Source organism: Astyanax mexicanus, chromosome 2, assembly GCF_023375975.1.
Source record: "Astyanax mexicanus isolate ESR-SI-001 chromosome 2, AstMex3_surface, whole genome shotgun sequence".
In the NCBI taxonomy this organism is placed as follows: Eukaryota; Metazoa; Chordata; class Actinopteri; order Characiformes; family Acestrorhamphidae; genus Astyanax; species Astyanax mexicanus.
The window spans coordinates 13,705,062-13,725,053 of NC_064409.1; positions in this window are offsets into that span (position 1 = coordinate 13,705,062).

Genomic DNA, 19,992 nt, shown 5'->3' on the forward strand with positions numbered 1-19,992 from the left:
AAAAAAAACAATGATGACTTTGGGATGTGGTCGATTGGAAAAGTTGCAGCATGAAAGTGCTCCTAAAAAAAAACCCTGCAGTAATAGTGCACTGCAATCATGTCGAGATGAAGGACAAGAACCTCAGAAGAGTTGAGGCTGTTCTGAAAGCAAAGAAAGGTCAAACTTAGTGTTAGAAAAAGTGTTTCTAATAAAGTGCTTGGAAAGTTATGTGTTGAAGGTATGTACAAAAAAATTTAAAAGGTACTTCACTCACAAATCTCAGGTTTTTTTTGGTGCATTTCAGAATCAAAAGTGACTTCTTCTTTTTTTTTTTTTTTTTGTTCTTTGATGCTGCTTCAAAGTACCCTTACACACTAAGAAAAGTAAGTACAGATTTGCTGGGGCTGTACATTATATTGAGGTACAAAAGAGTACCTTTCAGTGAAAGTCCTTTTTTATACCCATGTTTTTTTGCCAGTATAGATTATAAAGATTATAAACCATCAACTAAATATGTGTCAAGAACTTCATGATGCAAAATTGTCTTGCTTTCAAATTAAAGAAAATGTTCAAATAAAATATATATAGTTCATTAGTACAGTGGTACAGAATACTGAATGTACCTTTTGGCTGGTACAAATTTGTACATGTTTCTGTTAGAAATTACTTTGTACTTCAGAGGGAACAAATCTGACCCTGTAAAGACCAATATTGTACCTTTTAAGGGTACAATTATGAAGAGTGTACATTTGAGTACAAAAAAGTACTCATATTGTACCTCTGTTTTTTAGAGTGTATAGCACATTTTTATTTTTACGAGAGCCGCTGAATGCAAATGTCTCAAAAGCCAAGCATTTCAATGTTCACCCCAATCCATTCCACGGCCTTGGGCCATTTGGTTTCCCCAATCAAAATAGTAAGTCTTCATTAAGGTTTCTGCTGTGCAGAAATGATTAATTGGTTACAGCAGGTTATCTCTCTCTCATTAGTTCAAGGGTGAACGAAAATGTATGCACTCTGATGATAACACAAACAAACATGGTAATTCCAGGGATGAATTCAATTTCTTTTAAAATAAAAAAAATGTGCAAAGAAAGTAGCTGCCGAAGGCTCCTCAGACCTCACATGAACCGGTGTTCTGTTGAATTACGCTACCCATCGATGTGCTTCCTAAATGCGCACTGCATGCGCTGACCTATAGTTTTTTTAATGTAATAAATCTTTTTGTTTCTTTTTGTGCATTAAACAAAGTGGACTTACTGTCATTGCACAAAAGAGCAAATTAAAATTAATAATAAATACAATAATTATATATATATATATATATATATATATATATATATATATATATGTATGTATGTATGTATGTATGTATATGTATGTATGTATGTATATGTATACATATTTATACATGTATATATATGTGTGTATATATGTATGTATATGTATATATATATATATATATATATATATATATATATATATATATATATATATATATATATATATATATATATATATGTATATGTGTATATGTGTATATATATATATGTATATGTAGTTTGAAATGACCTCTCACTGCCACAACTATACAAACTGTACAAAGATACAGTGGTTTATGCTCTCCAAAGATTTACATAGACTTTCACAGAGAGCATGCTCTAATATGGTGCTTCTTTAGCATTTTTAAAGTTAAATATACTACTAGGGTAGCACGGTTTGACAAGGTAGCAAAACTCGACAGAACACCGCCATATAAAGGAATAATGAAATCACAATAATCAGAATACTAGAGCATCAGAATCCAGAACCTATATTCAGATAATACATCAGAAGAAGCTGCTTTATCAAAACAGCAGAGACGATAACGGGTATCAGTTCATCTTCCTCTACATGTTGTCAAGGAATGATGACAAGTCTCAGTTCAGCGCTAAAATGGTGCATGATCCAAACTGCTTAGTGGTAGCCTAGGAAACTGGGGGACAAGCCGAGCACAGGCAGGCCTGATCTTTTTTTTTTTTTTTTAAATACATATTTCAACATATCCTTCCTGTTGCGCTAGGAGTTTTTTTTTTTTTTTTTTTTTTTTAGCTAGCAGCTTGTACTCAAAAGCTGTTCTGTTATGGGATGGGCTAGTCAGATGTTCACATTCACAAGTGTTTACTGGCTACTATCAATCAACCTTTATTTTCACTCTGTAAATATATTGAGGGAGGGTATCCCTCATTTTTTTTAATGTAGCCGAGCTTACATAAAAATAAAAGGGATTGAAAAATTCAGTTTAAATGTTAAAAACAAGCAAACAATGTAAGATTTTATTAAGTTAAAAAATAAAACAATCCAAAATAAAAGGATATGCAAACAGTCTAAAATGTAGAGCATTAAAACAAAGAGATAAATACGTAGAATTATAAAATATAAACACAGTTAAATAAAGGACTAAAATAACCACAATTATAAAAAAAAGCAAATGATGTAACTAAAATAAAAAAATCATAATAATAAAAAGCAAAAAATATATATAAAAAATAAATTTAAAAACATAAATTAAATAAAAATGTTAAAGGCTGTATAATAAATAAAAGGATGAAATGAATAAAATAAAATAAATGGCTAAATAAAATAAATGGGTAAAACATTAAAAATTAGATAAATAAAAAGACAAAAATATTTAAAATAAATAACAAGGTAAAAGAAAAACTCAACTAAAACAGTTACAGGCTGTCTGAACGTAGTTAGATGTTAAAAGTTTAAAATGATTTAGTGACACCAGTGAGTTTTAGTGAGTTTTAGAGTTTCCTCTAGTGAAATCCAGCTCGCTGGTGCTGCACTGGTGCTGTAGTTTCAGCTACTTGTAGTAATAAACGCTTTTTGTTTGTAGTTGTACAGCTCCTACTTCTTAGAGATGTATATATTTAGAGAGAGAGAGAGATAATAAAAAATTAATTTGTTCATTTTCATACATTTTTATCATGGTATACAGTTTTTTTCCCCCTTTTCTATAAGTTCTCTAAGTTTGAGCATCCCGAATGTGAGCTATCCCAACTGGCTCACAACTGCAAAACCGACCTTCAACATTGAAATGTGTTTGAAATATGACTAATGATTAGTAATGTCTGGTGAAACAATGTTGACTCAACCTTTACTGTTCAATGGTTGTAAAAACATTGAAATTTTAACATTTAATCATGAAAAATGTCCTCAACCTTCTGCCTTTTGAATCAACATTTTACATTTCATAACCATACAATTTCTAAAAAAACTAAAAACATTGAAACAACGTTGCCATATCAACGTTAATTCACTTTTTTTAAAATCAACACCAAATCCAACATTGGTTCAACCATAACATCAACCATGATTTTCAGTGTTGATTGAATGTAGAAATGCAGTGCCAGCTGAGTCTAATCAATGGAGAACCAATCATAACTTAGGAGAAAGGTTTGAGGCATCGAATCCAGTTCTTTTGGTCTAATCTTGGTCTCCAAACTCTTTCACCACAGCTCTGGTCTTTTGGTAAGGCCAGTAGAGGTGGGAAATGTGGCCCTACAAATAAAATCACGATATTTCATGGTACAATAACCATGAAATGGTTGGTGATATAAATTTATGTTGTTTTTTTTTTTTTAAATACACTACTGCAACAAAATAAAATTTGTATTTTATTATTGCATACGATTTAGGTCTCACCCCTACCTGAGATATTAAAAAATGGAAGAATTTGATCAGATTTGTAACAGAAGTCAATGATCCAGAATGTCATGATACTAACAATAATGCACTCCAAATATCTTCATATATCCAGGATTAAAATAAAATAAACGACACTGCACAGATATAATCTGTCTTTAGTATGAGATATATAATGGGAAAGAGAACAGTGTGATTTTTTTCTTTTGCTAAAAACAGTAAAAAAGTAGTACCCTGATGTGATCATTAGGGGTGGGTGATATGGCACAATGTTTTTAGGGTATAGTATCGTTTACAATATTCAAAAATGTACGATACGATATGGCACACCCCTAAAGGCCAGATAAACAAGCATATTTCAGACAGGAAATAATTCATGGTTTGCAGCTCGACTAGCACATTAGCAGTAAAATGAGGGGCACCACTTGTCAGTTGCAGGGAAGCGAGCGATAACCCACAATCACAGCTCTGCCATTCAATTTTCATGTGACCTGAATATTCCTTCTCGTTTCTGCTGACTGCATGACTTCCTCCGCTGGCTTCCATTTCACTCGCGGCTCGTAGACGGGCTGGATGTTTCAGATTACAATCTGCATACGCTACGAGCACCGAGCACGCTTTCTTCAGGCTTCAATCTCCAGCTGGGGGAAGATTGAGGCTGTCTTCATAGCTGGCGTCGTCGATAGTGCAGAGATGTGCTGGTGTCCAGACTGCAGATTCTTTTCTGCAGATTGTAGAGGTGTGGTGAATGTGCTGGGGATCCTTCATTTAGCTTATAGGACATGAATAATTCATGCTGTGCTTTCATGAAAGAGCCACTTTTTGAAGTTTCCAAAAAAAAAAAAAAAAAAGCTCTTTAAAGAATCGCTTCTTGTGTAAATGAGACATTCAAGTATTTTTTTAAGGGTAAAAAAACCTTATTGATATAAAGCTCTTGTACTGTATTGTGTAGCATTTCATTAAACAGAGGCTTCATATTAATTATTCATTATACATCTTAGGGAAAAAAAAGAGACAATTTAAAAATGATGAGCTTCCTTGATTTTACCGAATAGAAAACTTCTGGAATGTAATCAAGAGGAAGATGGATGAACACAAGCCATCAAACCAAACTGAACTGCTTGGATTTTTGCAGCAGGAGCGACATAGAGTTATCCAAAAGCAGTGTGTAAGACTGGTGGAGGAGAACATGCCAAGATGCATGACAACTGTGATTAAACACCAGGGTTATTCCACCAAATTGGTGAAAACTCTTTTTGAACTTCATGAAAATGAACTGGTTTCCTTTGCATTATTTGAGGTCTGAAAGCTCTGCATCTTTTTAAAATTTATTTCAGCCATTTTTTCATTTCCCACAAATGAATGCTCTAAATGACGATATTTTATTATTTATTTGGAATTTTGGAGAAATGTTGAATGTTGTAGTTTATGGAAAAAAAACATGTTCATTTTACTTAAACATATAGCTATAAATAGCAAAATCAGAGAAACTAATTCAGAAATGTAATTTTCTCTTAATTATTTTTAAGATATCTCTCGAGTAAAGGTTTCTCTAAAGTATCAAACGTGATTCTCCCATGGAGTTTCTTTAAAGACCCTTTTCAGATATATTTTCAGCTATATTATTTTTAGTAAGAAAAAAGCACTTTTAGCAGAGCACAGGGCACATACTGTAACATGTAGCAGCAATTCCACAGTACAATGCAGTACAATTTTATTTAAACAATTGATGCATTTGAAACACCTTTTTGTTTTACCATTTTGCTTAAATTTCTGAATAAACAGCATTTTCATCACTAAGCAGGCAAAATGATATGATGCATATAATACAACAATACAGCAGGTGCAGACAACAATAGCAGTAATTATCCTTAATAGTAAAACCCCATGAGGCTCATTTATTCTCAATGGTAAATTTGAATATAGACTTGGATATGGACAGAGCTTTCTGTCTGTATGCTGCATTAATTGAGTCTGCATTTGTGTACGATCTCTGAACATTTACAGACACAGACGGAATGAAGCAATACCACCGGAAACTCATCCTGGATCTTTTTTACACAGTTTATAGAACTTAACACCGCTGTCACTTTTATACATATGTTATATTGTATATAGTATATTACCAGAGGGGGAAAGTAATGAATTTCATTTACTCACATTGCTGTAATTGAGTAGATTTTATGAGTAATTTGTCATTTTTAAAGTAGTTTTTAAAATAGGTAATTTTACTTTTACTCAAGTTCATTTTGACACAAGTAATTTACTTCGCTACATTGGAAAACTACCCGTTACTGAGCAAAAAATAAAATGCTGGGGGGAAAAAAAATCTGAATTAAAAAAAAAAAAATGGCACGGATGTTCACGCATAGAATAACGAGGCAATAACGTCCTCATACAATACAAACTGTGCCCCGCCAGACAGAGCTGTCAGCTTTCAAAACTTCCACATCAAACCTGAGAAAGCATATGGTGGTAAGTATTTTTATCATTAAACAATCTGCTTAAATGTTAATAAAAAAACATGTAAATAGAAGTTAAAGTATAGCAATGGCAAGTTAAAAAATAATAATGAAGTAAATCTATAAAAATACAGTTTAAAGTCGCCTATATGACCATAACTTTTTAACAGTAAAGAAAAAAAATGGATCATAGAAACCTATGCCACCTTTTTGGGGTGGTCTGAACAAATACTGCCTGAAAGATCCAAATTATTATGTGGAATAATAGTTCATGAAAAACAATTTAATTACATCAGATAATTAAAAGCAGCTATGTAATTTTTGTAATCTTTATGTAATATGGGTACTTTTACTTTTACTTGAGTAGAATTTTAGCAAAGTAAAGGTACTTTTTTTACTTAATTACAATTTTTCAGTACTTTTACAACCTCTGCATATTACTTACTACAGCCTCCACCTCTGTTACCATATTTGTTTTTGTCAGAAACATTGTCTAATGCCAGCATAAATGCCACCTTGAAATATGTGAGAAGTGATGGTTACAGTGCAATCATACTTATTTTAGTACAGTACAATGACTTTTAATTTTTTTTGTTCAATCATTTTCTACATTGTAGATTAAAATTTAAATGATGTAGTATATAAAAGATAATATATTATATTATAATTAATTCTAAACTGAATTAAGATGGTTTAGGATGAGCTGGACACAAACTGAAAGAAAAAGCAGCCCACAAGGTCTCAGCACGTAAATCCATATTTATATGTTTTCCTTTATATTGTTATTATCTTCAATACTGTAGTGTCATGGCCTACGAGCAATGGCTCTCCCTCCTATTTTAACCTCTTTAGCTCCAAGCCTATTTGACCAATTTCCAATTTGGCCTGAAATTAAATGAATTCTATGAATTAATATTACTTAGAAGCCTTTACAAAATTCATTTAAGACACTTTAATTATTTAATTGAACATGTAATGGCCAGAATATGGTAAAAACCAGGAAACTTTTTAGGCGCTTTTCAGATTTTCTATTTAATTTTTTTATTTTCAGACATATAAAATTAACTATTTATATGGATGAAGTGTTTTGGCAGCTCTACATTTTGCTATAGAGTGTTTACAATCATCATATAAAATCATAAACTGCTGCCATTAACTGATTAGATATTATAGTGATTTGAAGCAGTAATGGTATTTTCTTTCTCCAAAGGACAAACAGGGCGTGTTAAGAGGTTAAAATAAAGTGGTTAAATGGGACTACCTCCTGGTGTTGGGGTGGAGAGTGGATAAGAGCTTCAGCAGTGAAGCAGCCATGTCAAGAAGTACCACACATTCTACACTGACAGCATTTAAAGGAGAACTCCAGTGAGAAATGGACTTGGGCATTGGCAAAGGAAGCGGGACGTGTCCCACCTAATATCAGAAACACGTGTATTTGTCCCCTTCAAAAATGATACCGGAGAAAAAACAGAATTTTTTTAAAAATAAACTTTTATTTTGAAAGTGTGCCGAAATCTGCACCCCCACCATGAAAAGCACCTCCTCTCTGGAGCGCGATTCTAATTAAAACAAAAGCAATTATCTCTATTGCTTTCATCAAGAAGATGTGGGTGCGCACTCCTGAGAGGGGGTGCTTTTCGTGGCAGGGGTGCAGATTTCGGCACAACACTGGCTTTACACGCAAGGTCAGTAATAAAAGCAATGAATCGCAACAATAATAATATACTGCAATAAAAATTACAATTTTTAGATAATGTGCTGTTCTGCTAAAAGACTATGAGGGTTAGGGTTATCTAACATTTATGATAACTGCTGGTAAAAATCTCTGAAAACTGTGATTAAAAACCAGGGTTATTCCACCAAATATTGATTTTTGAACTATGATGTGCTACACCAATAAGAGTCCTTGGGCAAAACTCCTGACACTACACTGGACCAACTAATTGCAATTGAAAAGACCTTGTAAATCGTTCTGGATAAGAACGTCAGACACATGCTGTAAATGTAAATGCAAAGAGCAACCACTGAATAAAAAGGGGAGAAAATCTAAAATACAGATGGTTCTGTACATAAAGGGAGTTTTAATAAACCTTTATAGCCCTTTTTTGATATTTTAAAGCAAGGAAGCATGAAAAAAAGGCTCTTTTTTCAGGATTCCTACTCCTTCATTCAGTTTCTGTCCCCAGTGGCGGCTTTCATACGCTCAATGTTCAGCAGGGCAAAAGCACCCCAAAAGAGATGACATGCAATCTCCAAATCTCATTTCAAACACAACAGCCTGTCAACCTTCTGTAGGAAATGAGAAACAAGGGGACAGAGAGTTGTGACTACAGCGAGTGACATTTTTCTGCAGCTGGATTCAGGCTGGTATATAAACCCATGTAAGCAGCTGGGTATACAGTAATCATGCTGAACAATGGATAATGGCAGCATCAACATTCTCTCTCTGAACACAGTGTTTTGCAGTACAGTGGAGACAGCGCTGCAGTCTTTTAGTTGAACCTCTTATTAGGGATGCATCAATACATTTTCTTTTTCCCTAACAGAGGATGAGTACATTCATTTTTGTACTTGCCGATACAGATACCTACTTAGAATTAAGCAATCAGGAGCATGGGGTAATATAATAGTATGGTTATTAGGATAGGTGGAAAGTAACTAATTACATTACTGTAATTAAGTAGATTTTATGAGTTTTTTTTGTCATTTTTAAAGTAGTTTTTAAAATAGGTAATTTTACTTTTACTCAAGTTCATTTTGACACAAGTAATTTACTACACTACACTTAAGGCAATTACATCCAACATGTCATGTTGCTATGTTTTGATTCGTGACACAAGAAGTAGATACACAGCACTGTCTCTGTGTCTGTGTAAGTGACATGCTGCTGCTGCCTGAGAAGTGCTAGGGGGAGGGGGAGTGCGAGGTGGGGAGGGGCAGGAGTAAACACAAGGTAATTGCATGGCCTCCATCCACATGGTTGGGCATGTGCTTGTAAACGCACGTGTCGAAAGCTGTGCAACTCAGTCCAGCACAGTTTTGCGGAGATATTTTTCAGTTACAGCTGAATTCAGCTTTTAATCACAGAAAAAAAACTTTTAAAACTCTCTTATTTACCTTTAAAAAGATATTTAAATGCCTGATTAAAGGGCTGATTACTGTTGTTTTGCTGTTTTCCTCTTCTTTTTTTTTGAGTGCTCTGCGCTGACTTAGCTCTGCTCCAATATCGTGCAGCTCTAATTCAAAGAGAATAAAGAAGCATAGTTTGGACGTTTGTCTCAAGTTCTCTTGAGTCTCTGGGGCTACAGATCATCTTCATACTAGGAAGCATACGTCTGTTATGTTCTTGTTGGAGTGTGGTGTAACGTCTGGTGCAGGTGTGATGGATCACAGTATAAACCAAAAGGGTGTCTGTATATGATGGTATATGTTTGTACTTATCTATATCCAACATCAGTCAGATTCACTTTATCAGGATGGAGAGATTTACCTGAATAGGTTTATATTTTTATATTTTTGCACATTTTTTATTTTTTTTTACTCCATTTCTATTTAAGTAAGATAACAAAGGATTCATACTTCTTTACTTGACACCTCTGGTTTAGATAGTTGTGTTTCCTCACTCTTTCTCTCTCCTTCTCGCTTGTACCATTTTAAACATCAGTAATGAAGTTGTTGGTATCAGGGCCTCGTTGGCGAGTATGAGTATGTGTAGATTAGCATGGTATCTGGACCAATACCGATACCAATACAGTACTGATATTCATTTATACATCCCTACCTCCTTATTTTAATCTTTTATTAGTGACTGCCTGTTTTGTTTTCTTATCTGCAGTTTATGTGCTTTATATTTGTTTGTTTTTTTTTGTTTGTTTTTTTTGGTTAGGCCTCCCCTAACCCACATGCGTCTGCTCCACTGCTGACTCACGTTTGTAATATTATAGCAGCTTTCTCTAAGCTAGCGCTGAGACATTTATAGTTCATGCAGAATATGCAGAGGCGCACAGCAGCGAGGGAACAGTGATGTTGTGTATTCATGCGATGACTAGGTTCCCTAAGGCAGTTGGAAAGGCGAAAGTGGATTGAGTTCAAAGGACAGTTGGAAGCTCAGTGGTTGAGGAAACTCCAACCAGAGGGGTTTAGGTTTGATCGAGGGTGGACATCCCGAGAAAAAGACATTTGGGGGGAGTCTCTATGGTCAGTGAATGCCCCCTTAGCAACCGCTCTGTCTCTCTCTCTCTCCATGCTTCTGCTGTACAATTCTAACACAGCAGCTGTTGCTGGGTTGGACAACCTTTCTAGCAGTGGTGTGCAGTGAGGCCCTTCTAACCCTTCAGAGAAAGGGGTGACAGTAAATGCATGTAAATAATGACATAATATTTAATCAGGAAATATATATTATAGCTATTGTAAATGTAAGAATTTATTATATAAATTAACTTAAATAAAAAACAGCAACCAATTAAAAACATTAGTCTGTTTTTTTTTTCAGTTGCTACAGGACTCTTATCTGACTGAAAGCGGTTTTAACCAATCAAAACTGTTTTTTAAAATGGCTTCTGCCCCTGCGTGACTGCGTGCCCCTTCTCCTGATTCTGAGAAGGGTGTAGTAATGAATCTATTAGCAAAGTTGAAGCAAGTCTAACCAATCAGATTTATGATTTTCACTCCGTGGGCGGGGCCATGGCTGCCTAACCCCTTCTCAGTGCTTTGGTAAAGGTGTTACGCGATTCTTAGTCATAAACGGAGCTCATGCTGGATTAATTCAATAGTTAGCGAACTATCATGGAATTGCGGCTGCAAACGAGACAGGTATTGTGTTATATCATATTAAACAGCTTTTTAAAGGCTGTTCTTTAATGTGAAACAAATTCACAATAAAGGGCCACGTGACTGGTGAGTTTTTGTGTGTATAGAATATTCCACAATAAGTACAACAAGTATCTCTATCAGAAATCACATCCACATTCAATGCAGGAGGCCCCACAAGCATATACATTCTAAGCATATACATTATAAACGTTCTATAAAAAGTTAAGCAACATTTTTAAAAGCTTCCTGTTAGCCTGTAACTTTAATGTTACATTAATGTTCCAGGAAGGTTCTGAAAATATGTGACATAACAATAATGTCTTGAACTACAATGATATTAGAACGTTTTTCACATAATGTTCCCAGCCAAGTATTAAAAAGCAACATTCCCTTAAACTAAAATTTAAAACACGGACACAAGTGACTCTGCACTGACATAACCAGAATGTTTAAAAACCCTAAACAGAAACATTCTAAGAACATCCAGAAAATGTAACAGATTGAACATTAATTGTAACGTCCAGAAAACCTTTAAACTAAGCAGAAATTGTTGGCTGGTTAATTCTGAATTAATGTCATGGTATGTCAGTGTAAAAAATGTATTTTTCTATATTTTATTTTTTAAACAAAGGTGTTTGATATTGTATGTAAACATTGTTAAAGTTCCAAGCATACCATCCAATCACACGTGAGAATATGAAGAAATATAAGAAATGCGGAAAAATGATTTTAAATACACTTTTTTAGTGATGTCAAGAGAACCAACCTATTTGCATACGGTATATCGTCGCTGTCCTATGAAAAACACTTATCTCCATTTTTGTCGATTTGTAGTTTACTACATAATGTGAACAGACTAACTGTCCATTACACTGTGCCAAAATGTATTGATAAACGGACCAATAAAAACTCTTCAAAATGACCTGAAATAAACTCTTTTTACATTCACTTCAATTGAAAGATAACAAGTTTTTTTTTTCTCTCCTGTTGAGAAAAAATTATTTGTTTTTCATTGGACAGTGACAGTGATATTATCACTCCTTAAACAAGGGTATACATATGTTTCCAAAGCACACCCTTTTTCACACTATTCTGTTCATTTTAGGGTCTGCTTATAAACAGTTTGCATGAAATAACGCAAAACGAGACTTTAAGACCACCCTGTACAGCAAATCCAGCCTCTCTGTCAGGAAGGATCGTCATTAAACCTCAACGTCACTACAACTTATCTACAACTTAGGGTGATATAAGTGATTTAACTCCATATCTCCACAAAATCCCTTGGGGATAGAGTAACATAACTTAGGCAAAAAAAGAAGATCCTCTCACTCTCCAACAGGCAAAGCCAAGAAATACTGTTTAAATATGCAAGGGGAAACCTTTGAAGCCTCATCCACTATTTAATCAGTTAATATTTAAAGCAGGGATGTTCTTTTTAAAGCCAGGAGCACAGCAGACCGATAAAAAAAGAAAAAAAAAAAAAGTGTGTTTTAGCGTCACAGACAAAAATCTGCCCTGGCCAAATGCAAATAGTTTGAGAGGCGTCTGCCTGATCATTTGTATTCAGAGGCCACGGCGGGCTGTAGTAGGGATGAGGGTGATGATAAATACAGCAACATTTTGTCAAAGCAGACCTCTAGGGAGCGCCGATCATCATCTTGTTTTTTATTGGACTTTCGCTCAAGCACCTCCATCTTCCTCCCTCCAAAGCCTGGCTCGCATATTTTACACACAAAAAAAACTATTTCAGGCATAAAAAATAAGTTATTTTTCCTTTTTACATTAAAAAAATTCACTTAGCCAAGAGTTGCCAGGTTTGCAGTTTTGCCGCCAAATTGGGCTTGTTTAAAAATCCGGTCATGGGTGAAAATTCATGGGTGGCGGGGTGTGGTTTTTTTTTTTTGGGATACTTAAAAAAAAATACCACAGCCGGGGCGCCGAGTGGTCCAGCGGTCTAAAGCGCTGCCACTATGAGCGGAGGATCACCGTTTCGAACCCCTGCTTTTGCAGCTTTGCCATCAAGCTCAGAGGGAGCAAAATTGGCCCTGCTCCCTCCGGGTGGGTAGATGGCGCTCTCTCCCAACATCACTCCTAGGGTGATGTCAATATGGCTTATTATGTATCAAAGGAAGCATGTGTTAATCTTCACCGTCCTGGTGTGTTGGGGCATTACTAGTAATATAGGGGGAGTCCGAATGAGTGGGTTGGGTAATTGGCTGTGTAAATTGGGGAGAAAATGGGAAAAATTAGAAAAAAAAAAAATAATAATAATAATTATACCACAGACGCCAAAAAACAAGGGATATTGATTACAACACTAAGAACCAGGAGAACATAACAACAAAAATGAGGCCAGTGTGAAAAGAAGAGCGATATCACAGTGTAACCCCAAATCAGAAAACCAGGGAAAAAAAGTTCAGGAGACATAAGAACAGAATTTTTTTTTTTTTTTTTTTTGCTAATTTTGTTACTATCAAATGTTCTTGATTGTTATAAACTGATATAAAATAACTAATAATTAATCAATCACAAATGCTACAATATTAATTATTAATGACTTTAAGATAAATAGCAATACTGATAATAAATCCCTTATAATTAAAGTCATACACTCATCATTGTTTTGCCATTTGCTTCAAACATGTGACAGACGTATAAGTTTAAGCTTCTGAAAGGCAGGTTTTAGACTAACTTCGGGCTGGATATTTTTTGTTGAACCTGGCCACCCTGCTTAAGCCCTGTCTACAAGTATTCCATAAAATATACCACTATGTTGTTTGTTTTTACTTAGGTTTCATACACTAAAGTTACACAACAATGTAACTTGGGCTGTTGAAAATAGCTGCATGAAATAGATGCACCCGAGTATCATCTCCTTTTATATTGTGAATATTCTCCCCACCCCAAACTCTCTATCAATTTGTAGTCACTAGTGCCCCAGACTGCATTCCCTAATGTATATACTGTACTTTTTTTTTATAATTGTTGCTTGATTGCCAGACTTTTGTGTTTTAGGCTGTAAGAGCAAGTTGCCATTTTTCCAAGCTAACCTATATATGTGGTATAAGAGACCACTTCAGATTTTGAATCCATTTCTCTGATTTTGCTATTTATAGGTGTATGTTTGAGTAAAATGAATGTAGTTGTTTTATTCTATAAACTACGGACAACATTACTCCCAAATTCCAAATAAAAATATTGTCATTGGGAGCATTTATTTGCAGAAAATGAAAAATGGCTGAAATAACAAAAAAGATGCAGAGCTTTCAGACCTCAAATAAGGAAAAGAAAATATTCATAAAGTTCATATTCATAAAGTTTTAAGAGTTCAGAAATCAATATTTGGTGGAATAACCCTGTTTTTAATCACAGTTTTCATGCATCTCGGCATCATGTTCTCCTCCACCAGTCTTACACACTGCTTTTGGATGGACTTGTGATCATCCATCTTCCTCTTGATTATATTCCAGAGGTTTTCAATTTGGTAAAATCAAAAAAGAAATGCCTGAATAGCACAGTATTGGATTTGATCTTTCTCTGGGGTGAGTATTGAGAGGTGGATGCTGCCATTACCATAAAAAATACCCTTATAAATTAACACAGTTGTCTCTACAGACCAGCCAAGATATGTTTGGTGTCCTCAGTTTCCTTCTATAGTTTTTTTTTTTTTTTCGTATAGACCCTACTGGAAAAAAACAGCTCATACCAGCTAAAGCTGGTCTAGCTGATTGACCTGCTTTACCAGCTTAAGCTGTGTTTTGGAACCTGGTAACTGGTTTCTAGCTGGTAAATGGTTCATAGCTGGTTAGAACATCTAAAACCAGCTTGTAGCTGGTTTGCACCTGTTAACTGGTTTCTAGCTGGTAACTGGTTCATAGCTGGTCAGAACATCTAAAACCAGCTACCAGGTACAGACCAGCTACAAGCTGGTTTTAGATGTTCTGACCAGCTAGAAACCAGTTACCAGGTTCCAAAACACAGCTTTAGCTGGTATGAGCTAGTTTTCCAGTAGGGGAAGCTTAACGTTTTGTTATTTTGTCTTAAATATGATTGTTTGGCAGGATTTGTCTGAACTGAGCAGAAAAAAAGTCTTCAGTCCTGAGTTCTGAACATTGATATGAGCATATAATAATAAAGAATGATAATTAGGGGTGTGCCATATCGTTTCTTACGCAATAATATCGCCAAGATTTATGAATATTGTGACCGATGTTATACCCTGAAATATCGTGCCATATCACCCACCAATTATCACATCAGGGTACGTTTTTTTTTTTTTTATTTAGCTGTTTTTAGCAAAATAAAAATTCACACTGTTCTCATTTCCCATTATATATCTGTTCAGTATCATTTATTTTACTTTAATTCTGGATATATGGAGATATTTATATATGATCAAATTATTGTATTTTTTCTTATCTTAGTTAGGGGTGTGCCATATCATATCGTGTTCGATAATAAAATGTAATTTTAATTTTCTTGCAGTAGTGTATTCTTGACATATATATTTTTTTAGTATCATATCACCAAGAGTATCATTATCACGAAAATACCATGAAATATCACGATATTATTTTAGGGGCATATCGCCCACCCCTAACAATAATAATATAAAAGAGAAAATTGAGAACTTAAGGCAGATTTATGATGGAGGTTAGGGGGCTTCTTTGTTTGTGGTATATGTCTTGTACAGGTTATCTGCTTATATAGGGAAATTTATTTTAAGAATTTTTAATGCAAACGAAAGACAAATTTAAGACCACTTTCACAATTACAAAACAGCCAAACCATAATAATGATTGTTTGATGTTTACAGATTAACAGTGAGTTGTCATTCTGGTATTTCTTTGACAAAATAATATTTCAAACACAAACAATTTACAGTTTTGTTCACAATAAATTAAACTATTTATACACTGGTCCTGTGTAAAACTTGGGTTATCTAACTTGCAAAACTACATTTTCCCTGAGCCAACAATACAGTCTACGCTAGCTAAAAGCTAAAAGTAATGAAAGTACCTGAAAATAGTAATATTTTCTGTCTGTAGCATTTTTAAGACTTTTGGGAGATGGATTTAAGACATTTTAAGACAAATTCAATTATTATTTAGTGGATTAATGCATGATGTTGTATGGATCAACAGATACCCTGCCTGAGACAACAGAATGGGGGTATTATTTTCTCGTGTTTTCCTTTTGCTTTGGTATGTTTTCACAGAGGTTTACAACATCTGTACATCTTAGTAAATCTGGGATCAGTTTCCCTAAAGCATCTTAACATGGAAAGAGAGAGAGAGAGAGAGAGAGAGAGAGAGAGAGAGAGAGAGAGAGAGAGAGAGAGAGAGAGATTTTAGCAACCTTTTGGTAAACCTGCCCCTGATAGTTAGGTGAAGTAAGGTGATGTGGTGGTGTTTGTGGATTATGAAAACTTTGCTTTGAATATGTGAACAAGCTAGAAATGGAATTTACAGGACTTCAAATTCTAATGTAAAGGTAAGTGATACAATATGATCAGATTAGATAAGATTGGACTGAATGTTAATGAATAAATCAAAGAGCAGCAGCTCTTTATATTAGACTCTGTGCATGTTTATATTTTACAGCTTACAACAGACATTTAGGTAAATTTATGTTACTGCATACACTGGTGCATCTAAAAAAAAAATAGAATATCATTGAAAAGCTTCATTTCAGTGATTCAGTTTAAAATGTGAAACTCATACATTATATAGATGTATTACACACAGAGTGATTTATATTAAGTGTTTATTTATTTTATCGTTGATGATTATGGCTTACAGCCAATGAGTCACCCAAAAATCAGTGTCTCAGAAAATTAAAATATTACATAAGACCAATTGGTACTTTTGGCAGTGTGGGCAGTGTGCCAAGTCCTGCTGGAAAACGAAATCCGCATCTCTAGAAAAGTTGCCAGCAGAGCGGAGCAGGGAAGCATGAAGTGCTGTAAGATTACCTGGGAAAACACTGCAGTGACTTTAGACTTGATAATAGAACACAGTGGATCAACACCAGCAGATGACATGTCTCTCTAAACCATCATTAATCATCAATAAATTTTACATTTCTTTTGGAAATTAAGGGATTACAGAACTTCATGCTTCCCTCTGCTGACAACTTTTATGGAGAAGCGGATTTTATTTTCCAGCAGGACTTGGCACACTGCCAAAAGTACCAATTGGCCTTATATAATATTCTAATTTTCTGAGACACTGATTTTTGGGTTTTCATTGGCTGTAAGCTTCATAATCTTCAACAATGAAACAAATAAACGCTTAAAATAGATTTGAACTAAATTACTGAAATTAAGTAACTTTTCGATGATATTCTATTTTTTTTTAGGTACAAAAGTACAATGACTGCTTCAGAACTTCAAACAAACCAACATCTAACATTAAGCTCATGAATGTGAACGGTAAGCTGCAAGCATTTGCATCTACAATCTAAACACACAAATCAGATTTAGTCACTGAAGCAAGACAAAATCTGATCACTTTTTCCAAAATTCAGATTTGACAAACAAATTTTAAAACAACAAAAACACCAAAGAAGGCTGCGGGTACTACTGTTCATAGTTACACTATATAGAAAAAATATGTTGGGACACTGGCTTCTTGTTCATCGTTTCTTCCAAGATAAAGGGTATTAAAAAGAGTTTTATCCTGCCTTTGTTGGAGTAACTGTCTCTAGTGTCTCTGAGCACTGACTCTGAGTATAGATTTAAATCTATTTTGTTTCAAGAGCTATATGGCTCTGGTTTCCTACTGCAAGGTACCTACACTACTCGACATGGATTTTTGCTACCTGGAACCTGGTTCATTTTGCACTGGCACAACACCCAGCCAAATCCCCCACCCCCCTGAGAATGTATCTAGAGGCATTACAAAACACTGCCACTACATCATCTTCAGAGTGAAAAAACACGTTGACAATAGAGACGACTTGAAAGGATTGTGTTGCAGGGTTTTGCATTGCATACAGTGATGATTCTCTCGGGCCAATCAGTGCTCTGAAAGATTTACACAACACGTTTTAGTCCCTACTCGGCTCACTCGGAACCACGAGGTGCATGTGCCAAGTTCGTCTAATGGAAAAGTTAAAAGGCAAGTAAAGTCAAGTCGAGTAGTGTAAGTACCATGCAGTGGAAAAGCACCATTAGTGAGGTCGGGATGTTTTAACGATCACCACCTCGCCTCACCTCATCCTATGCTCCCAAACTCATTCCAAAAAGAACAGGATGGAGCACCATCAATCCTGAGAACACGGTTCCACTAGAGGTGGGCGATATGGCCCCAAAATAATATCATGTTATTTCATGTTATTTTTGCGATAGCGATACTCTTGTCGATATGACAAAACACTTAAAAAAATACACTATACACTGCAAAAAAAAAAAGAATAATATATATATATATATATATATATATATATATATATATATATATATATATATAATTACACAAATATAATACAGCACATCCCTAAGTTAGAGATTAAAAAATACAAGAATTGTATCAGATTTGTAATAGAAAGTCAATGATCCAGAATGTCATGATACTAATAACAATGCACACCAAATATCTCCATATATCCAGGATTAAAGTAAAATAAATGATAATGGACATATATAATCTGTCTCTAGTAGATATATAATGGGAAATGGGATGGGTGATATGGCACAATATTTTAGGGTATAATATCGTTCACGATACTTAAAAATGTTGACGGTATTATCGTGTCAAATACAAGTGACACAAGCTATAAAAAATGCTATTTTTATTATATATAAAACTATGGCGTGATAATTAAAATAGAGCAAAGTAACAAATCAAACTGTTTAAAAAAAAAAGTTGCACAAGTGCGCAGTGCACACTCCATGCCCGTATTGCGCACTTGACTTGCAATTATTTTCTATTCTTAAACCATGTTAAATTATACTAGATTAGAGGAAAGATTTTCCAGGAAAACACTGCACTGACTTTGGACTTGATATAACCCAGTGGACCAACACCAGCAGATGACATGTCTCTCCAAAGCATCACTGATCATCAGTAAATTTTACATTTCATTTGTAAATCACACAGTCCAAGCTGCTTGAGGTCTAGTGTGAAGTTTCAATCACACAATCAGTGATGGTTTGGAGAGACATGTCATCTGCTGGTGTTGGTCCACTGTGTTCTATTATCAAGTGTGCAGTGCACACTCCTTGCCCGTATTACGGACTTTACTTTTTCTATTGACTTGAATTATTTTCTATTCTTACCGATGGTTAAGGTCTGTGGATCACTGTTCGCATTGTTCGTGTTTTAATCTTTGGATATATGTTCTTAAAAAACATTTTATTCTTTAGTATTGCAATGCTAATTAGCATCATTCTGAACAGATTTCACTCATTCAAACGTCCCCACAATGTTTTTTTTAAAGCTCAATTTTAATGCTCTACTTACTAAAATGATGGGTTTTGGATATTTTGGGCCCGATCTAAGCTCTACACTGCTCCACAGCTCAATGCTGGTTTATAACACAGTGGACCAACACCAGCAGATGACATGGCTCTCCAATCCATCATTGGCCATCAGTAAATTTTACATTTCATTTGGAAATTAAGGGATCAGAGTCTGGAGGAAGAGTGGAGAGACACACAGTCCAAGCTGCTTGAGGTCTAGTGTGAAGTTTCAATCACACAATCAGTGATGGTTTGGAGAGACATGTCATCTGCTGGTTTTGCCCCAATACCTCTCTAGCCTATCCCTGGTATTAAATGTGGTGCCAACTGGTAAAACTAAGTACCTGAAAGCACTTATTAGATGTAACATCCACAAACATTTGGATATATTATGTGTATCATTTTGTGTACTGTGTATAACAGTATGTCATATTTTGTTTAAAAGTACATGATATTAGGCCTGCAATTCTGCACAGCACTGGTTAAGAGTCAGGAAATTAGTCCATTAATTTTGAGCCACATTAGCTTCACAGCTTCTACGCCAAATGAAAGAAGTAAACACTGGACATCAAACATTTCTTG